The sequence below is a fragment of the Sciurus vulgaris genome (assembly GCF_902686455.1).
Source record: "Sciurus vulgaris genome assembly, chromosome: 12".
NCBI classification, from domain to species: domain Eukaryota; kingdom Metazoa; phylum Chordata; class Mammalia; order Rodentia; family Sciuridae; genus Sciurus; species Sciurus vulgaris.
In genome coordinates this window covers 2825038-2848398 of record NC_136473.1, presented here as the reverse complement: position 1 = coordinate 2848398, position 23361 = coordinate 2825038, and the positions used below count along the sequence as shown (strand labels likewise).

Sequence of the window (23361 nt, the reverse complement as noted above, 5' to 3'; positions counted from 1 at the left end):
CCTCCCACTGCCCCCCGGAGGGCAAGGCCTTCAGCGTCTCTGCTGTCACCTGGGCATGACATAAAGTCACGCCCTCGTGCTCCAGGTGTCTGTTGTCTCTGTACCGACACTAGGGTATCTGCAAACCGTGTCCTGCATCTGCTGGCCCCCTGGTCACAAAGGGTCACAGCCCAGAGTGGGGCACATTGGGCAGTTATTCCTCACCATGCCACATCTGAGAGGAGTGGCCAGAGTGAGTGTCATCGGAATGGAACATAGGTTTCTTGTCCCCAGGAGTAGAGAGGGCCACTGTCCTGGGCAGGCAGGCGCAGCATTTGCTAGAGTCAGCTGCACTCAGCTTTCCAGGGCCCAGAGCACAGCCTCACTCCGGGGCTGCTCAGACCAGGTGCTATGGGGTCTGGCTGCCAGGGCCCCCCAGGGCTTCCTGGCCCAGCCCACCTCCAGCACTCTTGGCAGCTCTCAGAACTGCCTGCAGCTCCTGCTGGGCACCTCCCAGGACCCTCACAGCAGGAAGGCATGAACCTGCAGCCTGTGCGGCCCCATGGACAAGTTACTCTAGACTTCGGTTTCTCATCTGTGCAGTGGTCATCTGTGCAGTGGGCCTGAGTAAATGCACTGGTAAATGAGAAGCCACCAGCCCTCCAAAGCCCAGCAGGCCAACAAGCAGCAGCTGTGACTCGAAAGCACTTGCCGAAGTCCACCCTGCCAGGGCTTCCACCCTGCTGTCCTTGATGCCTCCGAACATGCTGAGGAGAAGAGATGCACAGTCAGCCCTCCTGACTTGGCGCGAGGCTTGCACCTCTCCCTGGGTACTGGGGTGCTCTGCCTCGGTCATGCACACAGTACTTTAAAGTGCTTAGTACAGTGTCTGCCACAGGGAAGTGTACTTACAATAGCTGTGCCTCCACCAGCCAGGACTCTCAGCTCGGGGCCCCCTTCATCCTTCAGAATGCAGCTAATGAATCCCCTCTTCTGGGGATCCAAATTGCAAATGACTTGTAACTAATCTAAGGCTGTCATTCCTAGTCCCTGATAAACGGCTTTCAGCACCTCCTTAGAAGCAGCTCTGGGTCAGTGCATGCATCTCAGGACAGCTGTGGGCAGGTGGGGCAGGGAGTCACTGCAGGCACCCCCTCCTGCCTCAGGACATCTGTGGGCAGGGGGTCTCTGCCACACCCCCTCCCTGCACCGACCTGGAAGCTGTGTCCTTACAGAGGCACTGAGTTGCCTGGGCAGCAATATGCAGTCTGCAAGGCATGGTTTTACTCTCAGCAAGACCCCAATATGTTTGTTCCTTCCCTAAGCAGCAGTTATGCTGCTGGCCACATTTCACAAAGGAACAAAGTCACATTGTTCAAAGCAAACAACTCCAGTACCAGTTGGAACAAACATATAATTCCACTCCCAGACCTCAATCTCCAAACCCAGCTGGACTGAGCAGAGTGAAAAGGCTCAAGGCCACGAGGCAGCAAAACACACCTTTATCTGCTTCCAAAGGCCTCGATCACATCCGGTTTTATGTGGGCTTTTCCTGACTGTTACTAGTATCCTTTTAAAAACCAAAAATAGCATGTCTTCCCTTGCTGGGGGGTCCTGTTCCAGGTGGCTTTGATTGATGTACTCTGCTGCTCACCACCCCCTGTGTTCAGAGGACAGAGAGGGTTCCTCCTGCTTCTCTGTTCATCCTCTTAGGTTCCCGTAGTGCCACCAGGTACGCCTTTATGCCTCGTCCCCCATCTGCTGCACTGGACAGTCTTCTACCATTAGGTACTCTGGGCTTCTGCAAGGAAGAGCTGCGTTCCTGGTCTCTTGCCATGGGGAGCAGTAGACAGGCTGAGAATCTGCCACATGGAAGGGCTGACCATTGGCCGCCCTGTGAGTTTGTGGTAACGAGCACTCAGAGAACCCTCTAGAAAACTCTTTCAGGCCACAGGGCCAGCAATACAAGGGATCCAGCTACGCTGTCATGGCAGAAGAGGTCGGGATGAAAATGAAACTAGTTTGGCCCTTAGCCAGCCCTGAAGACCTGGTGTGGCCTCTTGCACAAGTTTTTAAAAAGTAACTCTACTTAGAAAAGCAACTGTTTAGCAAACACACCGTGAGGCACAGCTGAGGGACCTCGTGGGGCAGTGGGAGGACATCAGGCAGCCAGAGGATTAGTCACTCTGGGAGTCTGACCCTGGAAAGACACCTTGCCTGGAGGGATGGGAAGGGGGGCCCTGGTGACTCCCAGGAGGAGGGCCGTGGCTTGGAAAATGGGCAGGGTGTCTCCAGGGATGGGAGGGCGGGGCACTAAGGGAGCAGCTGGAGGCCAGGAGACAGAGTCGTGTGCCCGAGGCCTGTGATCACAGCTGTGGCCTGGCCTGGGTCTGCTGGTCTTCTGCAGGGCCACCAGTGACTCATTCTTCTGAGATCATCTATTTATTAAAAAATGATTTGCTAAGTTCTCTCTGGGGTCCAGGCCCCATTGCACAATGATGAATTCAAAAGGGGCAAGAGATGCCCCACCTGGAGGGGAGCTCACTCTTGCTGCCCTTGGTCAGTCTCATGGCCCCTCCCCAGGCCCATCTTCAGGGACCCCATGGCCGGAGGGCCGACTCCCTGCTTGGAGTAGAGGCAGTTTGTGATGCATGTGGTTCGTTTGGCTGCCTGGGACTTGGGGAGCTAGTCCGAGGCTGTATTGGCACTATTTACCTTTTAAAGTACTACTTCTTCTCCATCCATTTTTAAATCAACCTAACCAGAGCCCAGTTGACGCGTGGCCAGGTGCAGAGGATGGAAGCGGACGTCTGGTGGCAGAGTTGTTAGGGTCAGCACCACCCAACTGGACGCAGCATCTCCACCAAGTCAGATGGGCCTCGCGCTCCCTGGTGCTCACCCCTCCTTCCTGACACCTGGGCAGCGGGGGACCTGACTTTGCTGTTTCTCCCTGACGGCCCATGACGAGAAGCCACAGCTCGCCAGGGTTCAGTGTCTGCTTGTGCTTGACAGACATTCGGAGGCTCATCAGGACTGAGCAGGTGCCTGGGGCCTTGCTCCTCCTTGCTGAGGAGCAGTATGTGACGTGAGTTCAAGGCTTTCTCCCTCATCTCTTCCCTATGCACAGCTTAGGGCTGTTTTCTGCATGCTCTGTGTGTGTGTGTGTGTGTGTCTTTCCAGCTGGACCATGGGTGTGTGTGTGTGTGTGTGTGTGTGTGTGTGTGTGTGTGTGTCTCCAGCTGGACTGTGAGCTCCTGAAGGTCAGGGTGTGTCCCACGGGCACTGTCACCCACCCTTGGAGCTCCTTACCCAACATGCCCGACCAGATCTGCAAATGTGTTAGTTCGCTGAATTGTGGTGGGTGAGACGCGCTCCCTGCCTTTTAAGGCTTCTGATCTAATGATAGAGGCAGCTGCCAATGTCAACCCACCACCCCAAGGCAACAAGTTCACCATTAGAGAAGAGAGAAGTCCACAGACTCCTGAACCACAGGCAGACAGTGACGGTGGCAGGAAGGGGACTCCAGCGGAGCCTCGGGCACTGGGAGCAAGTACACCTTTTGCTGAGAAGGAGGAGGGGCCCTGCAGGTCAATGGACGGCGTCCAACAGAGTCAAAGAGCTAGAACTCCGGGTGCAAAGGGAGGGCATCCGTGCGGAAGGAAGGAAGGAAGGAAGGAAGGAAGGAAGGAAGGGAGGGAGGGAGGGAGGGAGGGAGGAAGGGAGGAGGGAGAAGGCGGCGGGAGAGACACCAGGCTCACGCTGGAAGCTGCAGGCGCGGAGGGTGCTGGGAACTGGAAGGCAGGACCGGCTCAGACTCCACAGGGCCCTGAATGCCGCGTGGAGGAGGAACCCGTGCGCAGGCTCAGATGCCAGTGTGACGTCAATGATGCCGTTGTGGCTGTCTAGCATCTTCCCCCTGCAAGGCCAGCCCCACCCGGAGGACGACCCCACCGACCTTGCAGGTGAAGAACTGAAAGGAAGAGTGGATGAGCAATTTGGTAAGGTCGCACACAAGTGAATGCCAGAGTCGGGGGTCGACTCCCATGGCCCAGGCTCTGCCCAGGGCACAGCGTGGGCTCAGTGTGCAGCCCTTGGTGAGCCGTGTGAGGACATTGCTCGCGATGGCAGGCTGGAGAGAGCTTTTTGTTAGTCCACTTTTTTTCCCCTGAAAGTCATTGTAAGTACATGGAAGTGGAGTTTGTTTGTTTTTAAGGGATTGAAACGCCAGGGACTTATTTTCAATACTACTATGTGACATCATGAGGACCTGATGCTTTGAAGCCATTCTGTATTTATTCTGAGACCTGCCAGTCTCAGAGTCTTCAGCAGTTGGTGTATCTGCTACTGCTGCAACTACTTCTGTTCTGGATTTTTCAGAGGAGGAAACTAAGACCCAAAGAAGTTAAGAAACTGTCTTTCCAAGGGAAATACAGCCAATGAGTCAGCACCCAGTCACTTCAGTGAATGGATTGAACAGACCTGCTGTTGGGTACGAGGAGGCTGTCTACCAGACAGACATGCTGCTGAACCAAGTCAGGAGGCTGGAAACGCACTCCCTCCCCAGTGCACTGCTGGCCTAGCGGTGCCCTCAGAGGGGGCATAGAACAGACTGGGGTTGGATTCAAATTGATTTTTCTTCTGTAACATGAGAGGGCGAGAGATCTAATCCCTAAGTTTTCTGCCGGTGTAGACATTTGTACTACTATGGAGCCTCTGGTGGAAAGGGAGTTTCCTGCACTAAGAGCAGGAGGCATCCCTGGGTCACTTCCACAGGGGTGTGGGACTTGCAGCTCTGCTCTCCCAGGAATGGTGACTGTCCTCTCACTCCTGGATCCCCCAACCTGAAGCTTCTTTTTGATGCCTGCCTTGGGCCTCTTAGCCTGGGCCAAGCCCTGGCCAGTCAGGCCTGGGCAGGCTGTGCTGTGACCCCCAACTTAGCTAGGAGCAAAGAGGATGCAGAGGGGCTGGCCCAGAGGAGTTGGCCTCTGTCGTCATTCTGCCTAAGGTAAGTCCCGTGCACCCAGGAGCTGTCAGAGTGAGTCAGTGGCCAACCACGAGAAACCTCAGCCTTCAACTGCATTTCTGCAGAGCCAGCTGGGAGGGCGGAGCCTCCCACACTGGGGACCTCTTTCCAAGACCTGACTGCCTAATTTGGAAGCTCCCATATAGTTTGTTTGCTTTTGTGTGCCCGTGACCTCTAAGACAATTTGCTAAAAACTTGAGTGGTTCATCTGCTTCTACCTCCACTTATCCATCTTCCATTTGAGTCCATGACAGTCTGATTTTCATCAAAGCGACCTCCCTTGATGCTCCAAACATAAATAATTCTCTTCCTCACTCAGCACAGTCACTGTCCTCTTGCAACAGATGCGTACGGTGAAGGGACTCTAGAAATGAATCTTCCCCCCCAAAATTTTCTAAGCATCCTTCCTCTGTCTCCCGTAAACAGCAGCCAAACAGTCAGCGAATAGCAACCACCTTCGGTCCTCGCTGAGAAGAAAAAGGATCATTAAAAGAGGGCCACGTGCTTTTGGATCACGGCCTCGGCTGGGAGTGGAAGTAGGTTGCTGCTCTGTCCTTGGCCTCTACCCCAAGGGAAGATAAGCCTTTGGGCGTAGCTGCTGGTCCATTTTCTCCTGGACCAAGTTTACATAAGTTCTCAGTCTGAAAGTCAAGAAAGATGAAATCTTACGTCTGAATCACTTGAACAGCCCTCTCCTCTGCCCGTGAACACAGCCGCCCTGGACTGAGCTGCCAGGAGCTGCTGTAGGTAGGGGGACACGTTCGCACTGGAATTCAATTAGCTGTCAGCGTTGTGTCTGAGTCAGGCTGAGTCACCGTCTCTAGCAAATGGGCATAGAGCCGCGAGCCTGCAGGACTCAGGGGGACAGACAAGCTGCCAGAGGACTGGCATGGAAGCTTCCAGAGCCCTTCCCTCACCCCCACATGCTTTCACATGAAAATATAACCAAGAGCTGGTGGAAGAGGACGTGTGCACGCAGGGGACGTGCTGTTGCCGTCATGGGTCTGCTCCTCCTGCACTGGATCCCCCCACTGAGGGGCAGGGACTCTGCTCTGCATTCCTTCCCTCTGAGTTCACGCCCACATTCATGAGTGAGGTGAGAGGGCAGGACCCCACGTGGTGCCCCAGGAGGTAGGTGCTGGTACTCGCCCTGTTGTGTAGAAGGGGGAAGGAGCTCTCCAGCAGAGCAGGAGCCAAGGCCCGTCCCAGAGAGACTCCCGGGAGCCGCGGCCGCACCACTGCAGGAGCCTCACTCCAAGGCGCGTGTCGCCATGTTTGTGCTTAGCACAGGGAGCCAAGCGCGGGCCGAGAAAGGTGAGGTCGCGTCCTTCCATCTGCACAGCAGCTTGCGCACAGCAGATGGAGGACCTGAGGTGGCAAGACAATCGGCAGCGGGAACCTCCCCATTCCCTTGGCGCAGGCTCCAGGCGTGGGTTCTGCTGTTGTCTGTTGATCTCCTGCGGCTCCATCAGTCATTTTCCAGAAGCTTCCATCCCTCACTGCAGCTTTGCGTTTGCAGTGACAACCTATGAAACCATTCAGAAGGGGAAAGAAGTATGTCAGAGGAAACGGGTGGGAGAACTAACCAGAAGCTGGCTCCTCTTTAAAGTCCTTCAAGGACTGGACGTGAATGCTGACACATAAGAACAGAACTGCAGCACGGATCCGTCCCCGACACTTAGAAGGAACATGTTGGGAGTGCCACATGCTTGTCAGAATCGAGAGAGGGTGGCCAAGCAGGCAGATGGACAGCGTTCAAGGGGGAAAAGGCTGAAATAAGATGCTCTCTAAACAAAGGAGCCGTACCAGCTGTCAAAGCATGGCTGTTTCAGTCACACATTTGACAAACCTCAGGTAGAGAAGAGACAACCCGAAGAGGCCGACCCCCAGTGATGACCTCACTCAGATCAGGAATCAGTGACCGCTCGCCTAAGTGGCTGGTGGTGTCAGCGGGTCCACTGATATGTAGGGCCTGCTTCTGCTCCGTGAACCTTTGTCTTTCTCTCCTAGTTTCCCTACAAAACCAAACATACTCTCTCTCCCAGCTTTGCAAAGAGAGAGCGATTCCAAAAGGAAATCACTTCACAGCAAGTGAGCCCTGGAAAGAAGTAAAACCCAGGAGCCCTGGTAATGAGATTAAGGGGAAGATGCTTTCGTGCCTCGACTCACACCTGTCCTCCTACTCGAGAGGAGCCAGAACAAGCCTGGGCATTGTTTCGGGAAGGAAAAGGTTAACAAGCTAGGGAAACAGAATCAAAAATATTTCCCAAGTGTGACCCCAGCAGAATGAGTGCAAGGCCGTGTTCCTGAGCAGCGTGGCCTCAGCTGACACTCGTCCCCAGCCAACGTGCTCCCGGTGCTCCAGAGGAGAGGGTTGTGCTCCACCCAGCCAAGCTGTGTCCACCAGGCAGGCTGGGAACAGCGGGTGTAGGGGAGAGGGCGCCTGGCTCCTGTGCCCTTTGAGAAGTGAGCATGGGGAGCATTTTGTGGCCCATGCTGAGCCTGCGGCCACACGCCCATCTCCCCTCTGGCACTAGTTGAAAAAGGCAATTCCAAGCTCATTCCTTGACGTGGTCTCATAATGACCCCCAAACAAGATCCGTGCCTTGGTTTCCCAACACTAATGTTCATCGGGCACCTACAGTGTCCCAGGCCCAGGGCTTCCTGCTGTGGCCACAACACTGAAAGGGGTCATCCTTGTCTTGAAGGGACTCACTGAGAAAACACAGAGGCGAACACCACTGTAGTGCACCCCACATGTGCAGTGATGGTCCCGAAGGTCACAGCTGGTGCTAAGCAGTGGTGGCTGTGTGTGAGAGCCAACAGGAAGCCACAGGGAGCGTTTCCTGGGCACCCGCCCCCAGAAGGACAAGGCTGTCTTTAAGTCAATGCGCACACTCTGGGCACTTAAGCGTTATTGCTGTTGGGTGGGGATCACGAGCGAGGTCTTAGAACAGAATCGAGAGCCCAAGCAGGAGAGGAGCAGAGCAGAAATCCAGGTGTCTGTCCAGGCTCTGGGACCAGGTGCCCAGCTGTCTGCACCAGGCTCAGTCTTGCTTGTCACGGGGTCGCCTCGGCTCAGGGTGGCAGCCACACCACGCTTGGCATTGAAGCTGGGCTTTCTCAAGCCGCTCAGGCCAAGACCTGGGGCTTCTCCCTGATGTCCCCGTGGCTTCACAGCCCTGGTTGGTGACTTCCCAAGGTCTGACATGGTGGCACTCGTTTCCATACATCAGAAAGTAGAGGCCTGGGAAGGCGAGAGGGCAGCTGGGGCTAGGAGGGGCCTGTCCAACAGAGAGTACCCAGCGTTGGGGGACAGCCCGTCCTGTTTCTAAGACTTGTAACCACAGCTGAGGAATTTGGTGACAGTAAACTTGATGTGAACAGCTAGAGTCACCATCGTGCTGCCCACGTCCCTGAATGCAGAGGAGAGTCACCCTGAACCTCTCTTGGGCCCTCCAGTGAGCTTCCAGTTGACCATGAAGACCCAACAGCCTTGTTAACATAATGTGAATGAAGGCAATTGTCTTTCTTCCCACAGGTCTCTGTGCAGGACTTGAAATCTCTGCCCAGATAAACTGCCCGTTTCATATTCATTTAAGCTCAGACATCAGGCTTCTTTGCAAGTATTCGGCGTCATCTGGAACAATGATGACTAACCTCCACCAGCTTCCTCCCATGCTTGGATAGACTTGCTCCTTCCTCCCTGCCCACCCAGCTCGGCATTTCTGTTGTACTGAAGACCATGATTCTTAACCCGTCAAACGTCTTATGGGAAACAAGAAGCTTGACATCCATCTCTGTTCCCCTGATGAATATAGTTTACATCTAAAATCTTAAAAGTTACTATATTTCTAGATATTCTAGAATATTTCCTGCGTTCTAAATACATCCAAGAGGACTATGGCTGGGGCTCAGTAGTGGAGCTCTTGCCTAGCATGCACTAGGTCCAGATCCACAAAACAAAACAAATATATATTTCCAAGGGCCTTCTTGACACCTCCACCCAGCAAATAGTTGTCTCAAACTCGTGTGTCCCCAAGCGAGCTCCTGGTCCCCCTGGGCTGCTGCCCGGTCCTGCTCCACCCACAGCCTTCCCTTCTTAGCAGGGGTCAAGCCTGTGACCGTCGTTGGACCTGTGTGGCCTCTGTCCTCCCTCTCAGTCTGTGTTCACTTTCCAGTCACTCCTCCCTCATCTTCCAGGGCTGTGGATCTTTGTTTTATTACTGATGTGTCCTTAGCACCCAGAACAGTGCCCAGCAATAGTGAGTCCTCAATAAATATTTGTCAGATGGATCACCGACTCCGGAGCTGGTGTGTGCTGTTGGAAAGTGCGTAGGTTTGGAGTTAGGTGACCAGGGCCCAGGTCTGGCCCTGCAGTTTGCCAGCTGTGGGCCTTGGGCAAATCACGTTAGCCCTTTGAACCTGTTGGATAAGATCTTGACCAGGGCCACTGAGATAGCGCCTGACGTACGCAAACGGCTAAAGGCTGTTGGTGGCATGGTTATTGCCGCTATATATGCCACTTATCTGTTGTCACTCAGCAACCAGCTGGAGCTGTTTCAGCCCAGATCCTCAAGTCAGATCACAGACTGAGGCCCGGGTGAAGGGCACCTGCCGAGTTTCCCTCCTGCCATCCCTGTTGCTGTGTTCAGTACGAGGGAGGTGGAGAGAGCTCCTGTCATTGCCAGGGCAATAATCTGCTCAGCAACACTGAGCCCGACCCCCACTTCCCCAGAAACTGAGCAGGTCAGGGCTGGCAGAGGGAGACTGGCTCCTTCCCTCCTTCTCCCAGCTGGTTGGAACTGGCGTTAGCTGTCAGCCTTGCTCAGGAGGCAGAGAGCATGGCTTTGGGGCCAGTGACTTTGGGCACGTCCCTCCAGAAGCTGTCTTTCCTGTCTGTACAATGGGCACCATGATACCTTCCTCAAAGGGACCGTGTGAGAAGCAAATGAGATGCAGGTGTCTCACACTCACTAGGGGCTCAGCAGACCATGGAAGGCCCCGTAGCACGAGATGAACTCTCACCCATGAGATGACCAGCACCATTTGTATTTTTCAGAAGGAAATTGAGTCATTTAGCAAGCTTTCTCCTGAAATGTGAGGTAAGGAGGCATCTTCTTCCTGGAGGCATCAGGAAGCAATTGGCCACTTAGTTAACCGGATGTCCAGGCTGTCCCTCAACAGCTGAGATCCGTGGCTGCAGGAAGGGTACCCCTCTCCTCACCTCCCTCCTCTCCCACCCCCACCCTGACCGGGCTCTGGGCAGGGCAGAAGCAGCTTTGCCTTCCTGCGACTTTTCTTGTCAACTGGAGGATGAAGACACAAAACAAAGAGAGGTGCCCTGGGGACTCTGAGGCCACAGTACAACGTGATAACTGCAGAAGTACAGCATGGCCACATTAGGGACGCAGGGCTGAGTTCAGCAGCGGTGAGCAGGCGCAGAGCCTGTGGGGAGCACGGGTCCACCCTGCTGCTCTGCCGAGGGAAGGTGAGCTTGGTGGGGCTCTGGATGTTGGAAGGGTGTGAGTGAGACGACGGGAAGACAGTCCACATCTGCTGAGCACGCAGGGGCCCAGCCAGGGCGGGGAACGCACCCGCAGGAGGAGGCTTCCAGCAGACGGGAAGCCTGGGCCCAGACTCACATTGCTTTTTTTTTTTTTTTTTTTTTTTTGCAATGCTTCTCTGCAATTCTTTGTACCCCTCCTAAAGTGGTCCATCACTGGAGTGTGTCGCCATGGCAACAGGCTCAGTGGGGAAGCCAGGCGGCATTACCCAGAATTCACATCTGTGCTTGTTTCTCTCCCCTCTCCCTCTAGCTGCAAATGGAAAGCAGCTCATGAGTGACACTGCCCTGAAACTGGCAGTTCCTGGAAGAGGGGAAGGGGAGGTTTCTTTCTGGGGTGATTGTCCCACAGCATTCTGTCTTCCCTGCCCACATCTGTTGCCCTCACCTAGGGTGGAAGGAGCAGCCCCAGAGAGGCCCAGGTGAGCCCAAGCAGAGGAGCTGTCCAAGGAGGCCTGGGGACTCTCTAGCACATCTGGCCTTTGCTTCAGGAGAGCTTCTTGGCAGGCTAAGGAATTAGCCTCCAGGCTTTTACAACTACCTGACCAGGTGGGGTGAGCACCAGGTGAGGCAAGATCAGAGCCGTCAACCCACGCTGCCAGGTGCCCACTGCCTGTCCTTCAAGTTCCCTTTCCTCTCGCCTCTTTGCTTTTATCTTTCTTGGTTTTAAGTACTCCTCCTGCCTTCCACACCAAGACCTGAAGCAACTGGCGACAGGGCAGTAGAGGCCAGGGGGTGTGCTCAGGTCAGACTGGGGACCACTGTGGGGAAGGGCTGTACCCTCCCTTGGTGCCCCTGACTCTGCTTCCGGGGCATTCTGTGGAGTGACAGTGGGAAGCAAACCCATTCACCTTGGCTCCTGCACTTTCCCTCCTGTGAGACGTGCTCCCCAACGTTCTGGTTTCTGCAGCGGAGCTGCCCAGCCGCTGGCACTTGACCCTGACAGAAGTCACTTGCTTCTGTAAATGCTTCCAGCACCTGCACAGGATGGGGTGTGGCCACAGCGGCAGGCTCCCTAGGGGAATCGTCGTCAGCTTGTCCAGAGCTTGGATTGCATCATGTTTCTTTCACTTCACTTTCTCTCTTCTTGCTTTAAAAATTATTTATCTTTTTTTTTAAATAAGCAATCTGTTTATGGTATCGAATATTTGAACATTCAAAAGAATTTGTTATGAAGTCTTCGCATTCTCATATCCTTTCAAGGGTGAACTGATATTATCTGTTTATATCACAGATATTCAACACTTTTACAAACAAAGGTTTAGGTGCACTTTATTTTTCTTTCACCTTTAAGGAATCAATATTCCTAAAAGTAGGGCTTGGGGTTTAGGGGTCTGCGAGGTGAATGTACCCTGTCCTGTTTTGTGTCCAATCCACCTCAATAAGAGAAAAGTCTCTCTTGGTTCCAGTGTCTGCATTTAGACCAAGTATATTCCTGAGTCACGATGAACCTTCCAAGTTTGCTTGTTTTTGATTCCAAGGGTCACCTTCCCCTCCAGACGTTTCCTAGGATGACCCAGAAGGGACATTGAGAGCCGGGTTGCGTGGGCTCCTCTCTACCTGGTGGAGCAGGTGTTCAGTGATACTCGTCAGGTGCCGTTGGCAGGGAAGGAGAAATGACAATCACAAAGCAACAGCTCGTCTGAAGGTCGGGGTCCCTCTGAGGGACACGGCTTGCTCTGAGGACACAGGGCTGCCGGGAGCGCCAGGCCGCCTTCTTGTTCTCAGAAACGTTGCTTTGCCTTCTCTTGCCCCCAGGGGCTGAGAGGCCCAGGTGAGGGGGCCCGGTGGTCTCCAGGAGCACTCAGAGCCGGGCTGCAGACAGACTTGAACAGGCCGCTCATTTGGCTCTAGTCCACTCTGTCGGTCGGTGTTTTAGTCAGAGCTGCTCAAAATGGCTCCTGTGGGCAGACAGGGCTTGAGGTAGCCAGTAAATGACACCACTGAGTGTTCCCTGGGCTGAGAGCACAGAGCCAGAGCCAGAGCCAGAGCCAGAGCTCAGAGCAGTGGAACCGGAAACAAGAAATAGTTACGTTCTGCCCCTGAGGAGCTGTGGAAGACAGGAAAGATAGACTCTGCTGAAAGAGACTCCAAAGTCCACTGACAAACAGGGACAACTGAACACAAGGGGCCAGGCCCGAGACCAGCTGCTTCTCCTGGTGGTCCTGGGGAAAAGGAGAAAAGACTGACATATCCCCACAGGCCTCCATAACACAAGGCGGCCATCTGAAGGAGCAGCCTCAAGGCAGAGGGCTCGGGCTTTGCAGATGCAGGCCTGGCTGGGGCCCAGCACGGGGACATTGGCCAAGCCAGGAGGGTCCCTGCAGCAAGTGCTGTCCCTGGAGCCACTGTGTGAGGAAGAAGCCAGGACGAGCTAGGAGATGGAGCCTAGGGTCAGCAGCCAGGGAGCAGCCCAGGGCACAGCACCTGGAGCTGTGTGGGTGGGGGCAGGAGAGGTCACACGTGGCAGTCAGGGGGAGGGAAGCTTCTTTTCCAGGAGTTCTGCTGGTCAGCAGGTGGCCACTTCAGACAGACAAGCCTGGAGTCTGTGATGGCTGCCTGGCTGCATCCCTGGAGGTGAATTTAGATACCAGGGTGAGGCGGTTTTGCCTCTTGCTCACCACGCTGTCACTGGCACCTGGTCTGGCTGCCGTCACCCTGCCTGCACTGCCGCAGCAGCCTCTTCACTGACCCTCTGTCCGTCTGCACTGGACAGCCTTGCCTCAGTCCAGCAGCGGGAGTCTAAGTCCCAAGTCGGAGCTGGCTGCAGCCTGCAGCCCCCACCCCCGCCAGCTCCCATCCTGCCCCACATGAAAGCCTCCAGGTTGAGCCCTTGGCACCCCGGACCCCAACGCTCCCTCCGCCCCACGTCATTTCTACTGCTCTGACCCTCCCGTTCTCCATCCAGGTCAGCGCCATCTGCCCGGGTCTCGGTGTCTGTGCCCTCTGAGTGTGGGACTGCCCTCTATTCTTTGCCCTGCCTTGTTTGTCAAGCAGGTCCACCTTCAAACTCATTGGATTTCTTTTAATGCTCATGGATGTGTCCACTTCCAGGTACAGTGTTGGGTTTGTGCTGTTCATAGAACCAAGTACCTAAAGCAGTGAGTGGTTCCCAGGAGGAATGAGTGGGAAGGGGGGCCATCCTTCCGTCACTGTACCACCACTGCTGACTACCAGGTCCATCCTGGTTGCCTGCTTCATGCCAGGCTCTGCAGAGGACAGTCTTCCGTGTCCTCGCACAGCTGTGAGGCCGTTAGTGTTCTTGCTTTACATACGAGGAGCCTGAGCTCAGGGACTTCCAGCCCTTGGACCAGTCCTCCAGGTTAGAAAGAGGCGAGGAGCGGATGTGGACCAGGTCGCACAGTCTCAGCGCCTGAGGTCCTCCCAGCACAGCGTCCCTGCCTTCTGCTGGGTGTAGCCTGGCAGGGGTGCCCCAGGGGGACGACGTGGAAAGACACCGCCTGGGCCCATTGATGGGGATCTCGAGTGGACCACACACTGAAGGGAAGGGGACCTTGCTGAGGCAGTGATGGTCAGCATCCTGGGTGCAGAAGGTCCCACCAAAGCCACTGTCACAGCCCGTCCCCTTGCTGGGATCATGGATGTGCCTCCTGACCAGTCCCCCAGCCTGCCTTGGCCTCTACCTTACATACCTCCATGTAACAAAGTGATATATGAAAATTGCAAACCAAATCCAACTGTGCCCTTTTTATTAAAGCTCTCTGATGGTTTCCTGTCCCCTTAAAGCAGCTCCTGAAAGCACTCAGCCTCGGGCTGGCCGTCTCGCCTTTGTCTTCATTGGCCTGCTCCTCCGGCCCTTTCCCCATCCTGGCTCTCACAGATGCTGGTGCCTTCCTGCCCTGGGGCCTTGGCCAGCTGTTCCCACCTCCTGGAACAGCTGCTGGCTGCTGGGACTGGCAGAGCTGGCTCCTCTTCCACCCAAGCATAAAGTTCTCCTCTGCAGAAGAGCCTTTGCCGACTGCCCAGGTGCCCTGTCCTGTCCTGTGAAGGGTTTGTCACTATGTGCTCCATCTGTTTACTTCTGTGGGTCCTCATTTGTTCCCCACCTCTGTCCACCAGATTTTGCTCCCTGGGAGCAGGCTTTGTCCATGGTCATCGTGGTCTCCCTGCGTGCAGGAGAGCTGGCGGAGGCTGGGGGCTGGTTAGAGGCCATCCGGCCAGCCAGGGTGCTCCAGCCGAAGGAGCTGTCCGCCATGCAGGACCGGGGAGAGCTGGGTCCTGCGGGGAGGTGTCCTTGGTGATCTGTAGCAAGCCTAGCACAGCATCCACGTTGGCCACATCCCGAGGAACATCTGAGGTCACAGTTGAAGAAGCACCATTATCACCAGGTGGCCTGGAAATGGAAGAGAAAGCCTGGGAGTTCAGGAACCAGAAAGACTTGGAAAATAGGAAGTAGGGAGGAGCCAGAGAGGGAGGAGAGAAAAAGGAGAGGCGTGAGCTGGTGTTGCCAACCTCTGCACACAGTGGGGCGGCTGGTGGGTCGAATCCATCCGAAGCCTCAACACGCACCCTGCCCACTTCAGGAGGCATGGAAAGCATGCGCCTCCATTTAAAATTCTAAATTACCATCTACACTGCTGGTTTTCTAACTTTGTGATTGTCGATCTTAATTGCCAGTTGGGTTTTTAAGTGTTTTAGTGATTTCTAATGAGTCGTGCAGATGTGAACATATACCAATAGGCCAGTGCTTGCATTATCTGCCTTGGAGAATGCCAGAAAGTGGCTGGTGGACGTTCGCTTCGTGTTATCTGTTGGGTCCTGGGCCCCTGTAAGCGCCCCGGTCAGCGTAGGATTGGTGGCTAGTCGTCATGAGTCACTCCTGCCCTTCGCAGGGTTTTCCTGCCCCTGCTAGTATTGCTGCTTTACTCTTTGATGGTGAAAGAATCGGATCAGTGAAGGAACCAGAGGATTTACCTGGGAGGATCTTCTCGTTGCCAACTCTTGGTGCTTGGTCTGATTTGAAGACCCGGAGGGCAGGCAGGTGCCCTGTTTGTGGTGGTTCTTCTGTTCTGTTTTCTGGCTGTTTGGTTTGAACATCAGGAGGGGCATGCGGAAAGGACTCCTTGGTTGAAATCATACCTCACCAGCATTCTGAACGTCGCAAGGCCTGCGTGCTGTAAGTCGCAAGCTGCCATCTCCTCCTTCCAGGCAGTCTCAGGCCCCCATCCTAAACACGTCTCCCTGGCCTTGTGCAGATCTTGGGCTTTCCTGACTGTCTCCCCCAGGGAGCACTGAGATGCCCCAGGCTGCCACAGTGTGCTCTGGGGCCCAGTGTAATGAAGGAAGGCTGCCCCTGAAGGGGGAATGGGATGAGCTGAGGGATGGGTCTTCTGCTCCAGGCCCATTCTCCCTGGCAGAAAGCCACGTTACCATGCCCGGGATGGGCCTCCTTCCTCTCAGCCTGACCCAGGTAGCTAGATCTTTCTTAGCGGATGCACAGCTGTCTACCAGTGACCTTAAGTGGGGCTGAAGCACAGCTCTTGTTCCCTGGAAGCTGGAGAGGGCTGTCTCTGAGCTTATGTACCATGGACACCCCTCCTGGGCCCATTGCTGCCTTAGCGAGCTGAGCCTCAGGAGGGGCAGAGTCCACCCTGCAGCCAGGCTTAACAGACCTGCCGAGAGCTATTGTGCAGGTCACCATGGATGAGGACCACTGGCCTTGCAAACCCTACTGTCCCCACATGGAGACAGGGCACTTTTCTCCTTCATCGTACGTCATACTTACTAATTGGAATTTCCCAAAGAACAAAGATGCTGTCTCTGTCACTTGTCTTGACTCTGCCAGAGTGACCTCTCTAAGGTCACCTTCCTCTCTGCCTTTGTGTATAGATAATGTTCAACAAATGTGTGTGACTGGAGAGCGTCTCTGCAGCAAAGGCCAGTCTGTGACTTGCTTTGGAACCCTGTCACCTGCCTCTCCTAAATACCAGCAGCTATGACCCAGACACTAAGCTGACTCACGGCTTAGGAAATGGGAACCTGGACCGGACACTGAGAGGCAGAGGCAGGCTGGGCATCTTACAGCCTGCCCCTTGCAACCTGCCCAAGGGCATTCCGAGCGCAGGCAGTGGGGGGCATGCCAAGGTGAATAGATTGCTTTTATTCTTTTTGCTTGATAGTTCCTGCAGTTTTATGCCCCCCCCCCGGGGAGATGTAGATTATATATGTTTGCCTTTTCCTGATTATATACAGTATCATTTTGCTAAAATCTACATGCCAGCTAAAAGGATATATTCTGGCTAAATATCAGAGCCTTTTCTTAGTCTTCAAATACAAACAACAGTCCCCACCAAAGCCCTCTGCTGCTTTTGCACTTAGAGATGTAAAGTCTCAGGCCACTGCAGCCAATGCCACTGTTAAACCTCCCGGATCTGGACTGTGACTCAACAGCAGGACCTTGTGGGTCACTTTCCAACCCTGGCAGGCCATCTCCTCGCAGGGATGGCGGATGGGTGCCAGAGTGCATTGTGGGATAGCAGCCACTCAGGTGGGTCCACGTGGCCCCAAGACCCCTTCATTCTCAACACCTGAGACTCAGCTGGATTCGTCTGAGGAGCCAGAATGTGGAGCTGCCTCAGGGACTTGCATGAGCTCTTCCCAGGAAGGTGACCCCTGACTGTTAGTGGCAAGGAACACTTGTAGTCCCTCCAACAGGCCTTGTGTTCCTCCAGACTCTCCAAGGACACTGGGGACACCTGCAATGCAGCCCTGGCCTCAGGAAGCTCACACCCTGGGAGCACATGGGCCATGTGCTTGAGAGTGAGGCCCTCACAGTGCTCTGTGATGTCCTGCAGGCCTGCAGAGGCCCCGGGTCAGCAGGCTGGGGAGACTTCCCTGCTCTGGTAGATGTCTTGCTTGCCTCCTTGGATCACCATGCATCACTACAGGGACTGGTGATTCTTAAAGTGTCCCCTGTAGCCCTCACTTGATTTTGGAATCATCAAATTCTTTGAAGATGCCATCACTAAAATGGGTAAACAGAGGAAATCAGAGAAGCACATGACCTGACCATACATCTCCAGGTCACCCAGGAGCTTGAGAATCCAGCCTGTGGCCAGCAAGATGAGCCGCCAGGCCCTGAAGCCCCAACAGCAGCCCCAGTAGTTAGTGGAAGTCCATCTAATGACTCACCTGGGGCCTTTGAGCCCTGTCGCCCCCTCTGCAGACAGGTGAGGGTCCTGTCCAAGGGTCATCTCAAATGGCCTGTTGGAAGTGCTGTGTGTGACATCAGCACAGACTCAGGCTCTAGGACTCCCTCCACGGCAAGGAAGGACCCTCTGGCTCTCAGAGACACCTGCCTGAGGAAGTACCAAAGGGCCTGGGGGCGCCCTGAGCATCCGTGAGGTCACAGGAGACGTTGCCACTGGCATTCCAGGTTGGGCATCTTCCAGGAAGGAGCCAGGGCCTGGGAGGGTTTCAAGTGGCCCTGTTGGGAGAGCTGGCCTCGATGCCCCACAGGAGAACTCTAGGGATGCAGGTTGGAGACCTGCTCCTGCCACCAGTAATGATCTTGGCCAAGTCAGCCTGATTGGAACAGCCCTGGCATCCCTGTGGCTTTCCCGAGCCTCGTACATATGGCCTTGTGCTCTGAGGTGCCATGGGGATCCTATGGCACTTGAGGAGCAAGTTATTGAGATTAAAAGTGATGACTCTGTTGACTGATTGTGCAGGCACAGGTGGTACCAGGCTGACATGGCCACCCAGAGACCCATTTCAGTGTGCGTCGGCTGACTGCCTCTTCACTACGTGTGCAGGGAAGAAGCAAGATTTAGCACGTCCAATCCTGAGCTCTCCAACATTAATGCAAACCTCCGAGTCTCTTAAAAATTTTTGAAGCTGGCTCCTCTGTGACAGCTCTTCAGGCCAGCCCTGCTGGAAACGGTCAGAGTGGGCTTCTTAAGACCAGGTGATTCTGAAAGTCCCAAAATACCAATTTGGGCATGACACGGCAAAGACCTCCTGCCGTCTGCATTAGTCTTCAAACTCTGCAACCCACCAGGGCGGAACTCTAAATCCAGCATGAGAACAATCTCTCCTCCCTCTGCAGACAGCCTGTCCTGAGCCCTCAGAGCCCTGGGTATGCAGGACAGGGTGTGGAGCATGTGCACCCCACGTTCTCCAGCCCTCTCCCTGCTTGTCTGGAGGCCTGCACCTGAAGTCAGGTGTTCTGTTGTGGTGACCACCCCTAACACCCTTCTTCAGTAGGAGCCCTGTGCCAGGGCACAGGCTCTGTGAAGTCCCTGTTGGGGTCTTGTCTTCATTTGTATCCCTTCATTTCTGCCAATGATTGCAGGCTGCTCTCCAGGACAGACCCGATGGTTCCACTTGCTTGCAGAGACACACGGTAAGTGCTGCCCATCCACGGCCATGAAGCCTCTCTTGGCCAACAGCAGAGGTGGCATCTCTGAGTTTTAGTGCAGCAAGGTCTCTGTATGTAATTATTTTTACCATGCAGGTGAAGTAAGAAATTAAACTGAACTTAAAGAGGGGGAACATCTGGCCCTAGAAGTGAAAGATCACAGGAGAACGTGAACCCCTTTGCAAATGCGGTCCCTCCACTTCAGGGCTCTGTGGCTGGAAACGCCACCCCTCCCCCAGGCCAGGCAGACCTGCTTCTGCTTTCTCTTGGCTTCTCAGGAAAGACAAATCCCGCAGGATCTTCCTTTCCGTCTGCCTGACAAACTCAATAGGAAACCAGCTCTAACGTGGGAGAGATGGGACTGGGCTTCTATCGTTTCACAAGCACTGCTGGGAACTCATGGATCCCGAGCAAGGAGAGCCCCTGGGCACCGCATCCACACCCCAGGGCCAGCCAGCCCAGCAGCCTTCCTCCTGCGGCTGGTCCTTCTCCACTCACAGGCCGTGGGAGAACGGGAGGCCCGGGAGTCAGGTTTCCAGTATGCCGGGATGGGCGGGCAGGCCCAGGCATCCAGCCAGAGGCGGGTTTCCCAGGCAGCACCTGGGAAACCAAACTGGGTGAACAGGAGGCCATGACTGTCACAGGCTCAGAGGTATTGCTGTGCAGGGTCTGTCTCAATGTGCCACGGCGCATGCCGGACTCAATGTCCCTTCCGACATAATGAGCATTGCCTTCACAGGGAGTCAGCCCAGGGCGCAGGGATGTGCCTGGGCCAGGCCTGGGCCACGTCGGCTTCAAGGCCAGGAGCCCTCTCTTGCTCTGGGTCACTGCTCTGGTGGACTCCAGGAAGGGGTTTTTGTCCCCAAGGTGGGATCCTCTTTCCTTGGCTTTGAATGGCGAGCTCAGGACAGGGAGGCGAGACTCTCAGTCCTGCTCTGAACCCAGGCTTCCTTTCCTTTCCTCGTCTTAAGAGACTGTTTTATCTTTGGACCAGGCCTGCCTGGCAATTATCCTTGGCTCAGTCTGTCCCACCTGGGATGAAAGTGTGCCTCTTTCTGGCCTCCTGTCCCCCTCCTCCCTGCTGCTAGGCTCCACCATCCTCAGGGGGCCCCGTGCCAGGCGTCGTGTTTGCACGGTGACTGCTGTGCCACGTGCCCCTCCCTTCCTCACTCCAGCTGCGGTGGCCATGTCCCCAGCACGTGCAGGTCCAGGATCCCTCAGCAGGGGTGGGTCTGGGCACCAGCTCTGCTGTGCACCACTTCCCAAAGGGGCGGCTCACCACTGCTGTCCCCAGAGTGGCATGTGGGTTAACTAGTGAAGGACCCACTCCAGCCAGGCCTGGGCCTGCGAAGGGCAGCCTGGGCCTGTGGCGAGGGCAGGGAGGAGGGGAGGAGCAGGAAGCTGCAGCCCTGGTCTTTGACTCGCCAGCCCTTCCCTCCTGACCTTGAGCCCGCCTCCTGGTAGCTCCATTTCTCTCCCTGCACTTGGGAGGCGCTCATGCCTGGTCTGCAAAGGCACAGGAGGCCCTTGGGGGTGCATCTGAAGGTGAAAACTAGCCAATGTGCATTGTAGAGCCCTGTCCCAGGCCTCTGCTGGGGCCTTCTTGTCCCTCCAGCGGCAGGGCCAGGACACGCGGAGTCAGCCCTGCTGCGGAGCCTTCTTAGAAGCAGGAAGGCCTTTCCCGGAATCCTGCTGAACCCTGAGGGGGAGGAGCATCAGGCTTTGCAGTGGGGAGAGCTGGCAGCTGGGCTCCACTTCTAAGTACCCTTCGCCTCGGAAGCTGGCCAGCTATCTGCTGGAGACTTGCCTTCGTCACGACTTGTCACCTCCAGGAGATGTTCCACTTTCCAAGCAGGTGAAAAATGAACCTGATTAAAAATAGAAGACTGGCCTCTGCAGAGTCCCCTTGTAAAGTGAAACCCCTGGGTGTGCCTCCAAGTGGGAAAAGGGACGTGGCTGTCCCCGGGTTCCAGGCTCCGAGGGCCAGTCAGCTCCCAGCATCTCCCCTCCTTCCACCACCCTGGCCCGGCCCAGAGCCCCACACAGCAGCCAGCAGAGCCCTGCCATGGCCAGCTCTTGCTCTCTGGTGACCAGGGTGTACCGTGACTGCCCCTCCCCTCCCTTCCTTCCTCCTGCCTTTAACACTCATGGACCTAGGCTTCTAGAGCTTTCTCAAAACTGTGGCCACATTCCCAGTGGAAAGCATGACATTTTCCGTTTCAGATTACGCACTCCGCCATGCCGCAGGAAGAGAGCGAGCGAGCAGGAAAACAGGGCCTGGGAGCCAGCCCCTCCTGCACCGCCCGGCTCTGCCCTGTTTATCCTGGAGTCACCTCCCCAGCAGGGCCGGCTGCGCCCTCCCTCCGCGGAAGGCCCATGAAGAGGTTAACCGCCGCTCTGCTCATGTGGCACATCTGGATCGAGGCGTGCCTCTCGACTTTGTTGTGTTTTTTTTAAACTTTACTTTGCACTGCCATGGTAACCGCTGCATGTTTGGCAAAGGGAAAGAGACGGGGCGAAGCTCGGGGAGAAGAAAAGGAGCTCTCAGCGCGGGGCTGGCGGCCGTCCAGGGTAATCATGCCGCAGAGCTGAAATGAGGCCTCTGGCGGGCAGCCAAGTGACAAAGAACAAAGCTGTCAGTTCCTAATGTTGGCGGCAAAGCTTGTTTGGCACCCTTATATGGTTTCCCAGAACTCCCTGCCTTGGCCGCAGTCCATTCCCTTCAGGGCAGCAAACGGGATTAGCACAGCTCTGGGTTGTTTTTCTCCCCTCTGCTCCGACTGCTCCAGTGACATCATCCCTGCTGCATTCATGTGCCAGCAGGGCGGTTTTCTCCCTCCTCGCCCTCCTCCCGGTCCCTCCACCCCCCGCACTCACTTCCTGCAGCCGCCCCCTCGCCCCTAACTCTCTACACGCAATGCTTTAGGTCACTCTCCTTGTCCGGCTTCTCTGTTAAATTAAAAACACCCTGGTGCTTGTAGGTTTAGCTGAATCAAGCCAGACGCTGTATTTTATTTTTATAACTGAATTCCTGTGAGATAAAAATCTCATTTTCCTTAGTCGGCTGTAATCAGCTCTCACAGGGATGTGGTTTCCAACTGCCCCATCTCGTGCTTCCTTAGGCAGCTCTGCAGAGAAATGAACTTGGCTCCCGTTCAGGGTTAAAAGGCCCATGGCTGGTCACACGTTGCTCACTCACTCACACACACGCACACACAGTGTGCACACATAGACCATCATACACACACACAAACATGATGTGCACAGAGACCATCATACGCACACAAGATGTGCACGCAAAAATCAACATACACACACGCACGCACACAGTGTGCACACAGAAACCAGCATACACACACACACACACACACACACACACACAGCTCTTGTTGGGAAAGTTGCCCACAGCAACAAACACAAAGGGCCTGAGAATACCCACCCAGATACAATCACACAATCAGTACAGTATCCTTCTTTCACTTTCCAGAAAGAAAATAGGTGAATTAAGTGGGAGTCGAAGCTGCTTCTGAAAAGACTGGTCCGAGCTAGCAAGCAGGCAAGCCAGCGTTCCGCAGCTCATGGCCGGGTGCATGAAAGGAACGAGGTTTGAAACTGCACACACGGTCCCCGCCCCTGCCCGGCCCCCCACCCTGCCACAGTCTGATTCATGAACTAGTTTTCAGATTCATGAATCACCCGGGAGCCAGCAAGAGAAAAATGAGTAGTATTGATCTCATTTCAATTGAAATGGGCTCAGCAGGGCCATGCCGGCTGTGGACTGCTTTCCAGGGCCGGATGTTCTGAGCCCCCAAGTGCAGGCAGCCTCCCAACCTGGGCGGGGCAGGATCCTGGGGTGGAGCCTCTGCACAGGGTGTCCCTTATTATGAACAAGCACAATAGCATCTACTGGAACCAGGGACTCTGGCAGGACCCCACCTGCCCTTGCTGGGGACATTAGTTGCCTTCTTTGGAAGTCTCCATTTATTTTTTTTAATGGCATCTTTTAAGAGATAGTTCAGTGCCAATTCCTTTTCTGGACTTTGAGTGACTTCTCAAGGACTGCCTGAAGTAGAAATTCACCTTCTGAAGGCATGGAAATGTCTTGGGGTTGTTGGTTTTAAGGCAAACCCTGCCCCCTCTTCAGCCAAGTACAGGGAGGGGGCAGAGAGAGACTCCAGAGGAGGGCAATCCGATTCATGTAAGGGAGGTTACCCACCAGCCGGATGACCGCCTTCTGCACACAGCACTCTGGATTTGAGAAAAGCATTGTTTTCATTCCGAATGAAATGAAGCCCCTTTCTTAGGTGGTCAGGGAACTGATCCTGGGTCCAGACACCTCACGAGAGGTGTTAGGGCTCCGGCAGATCCACCAGGGGCAGCCTACCAAGGGACTCTCCTCCCTCTAACTGCTCT

At 55.1% G+C, this 23361-nt stretch overlaps 1 long non-coding RNA gene across 3 annotated transcripts; it reads left to right on the top strand.

The window, feature by feature from the left end:
* Window positions 1-8306: 8306 nt before the first annotated feature.
* Window positions 8307-22432, top strand: LOC306641997. Of its 3 annotated transcripts, none has more exons than XR_013758340.1 (3): window positions 8307-10502; window positions 18883-20803; window positions 21172-22432. It is a non-coding gene; the product is annotated as an uncharacterized lncRNA (long non-coding RNA). The 3 variants fall into 3 exon arrangements; XR_013758341.1 differs by lacking the exon at window positions 8307-10502 and having other exon boundaries at window positions 17444-18933; window positions 19045-20803; XR_013758342.1 differs by lacking the exon at window positions 8307-10502 and having other exon boundaries at window positions 17444-20803.
* The last annotated feature ends 929 nt before the right edge of the window (window positions 22433-23361 follow it).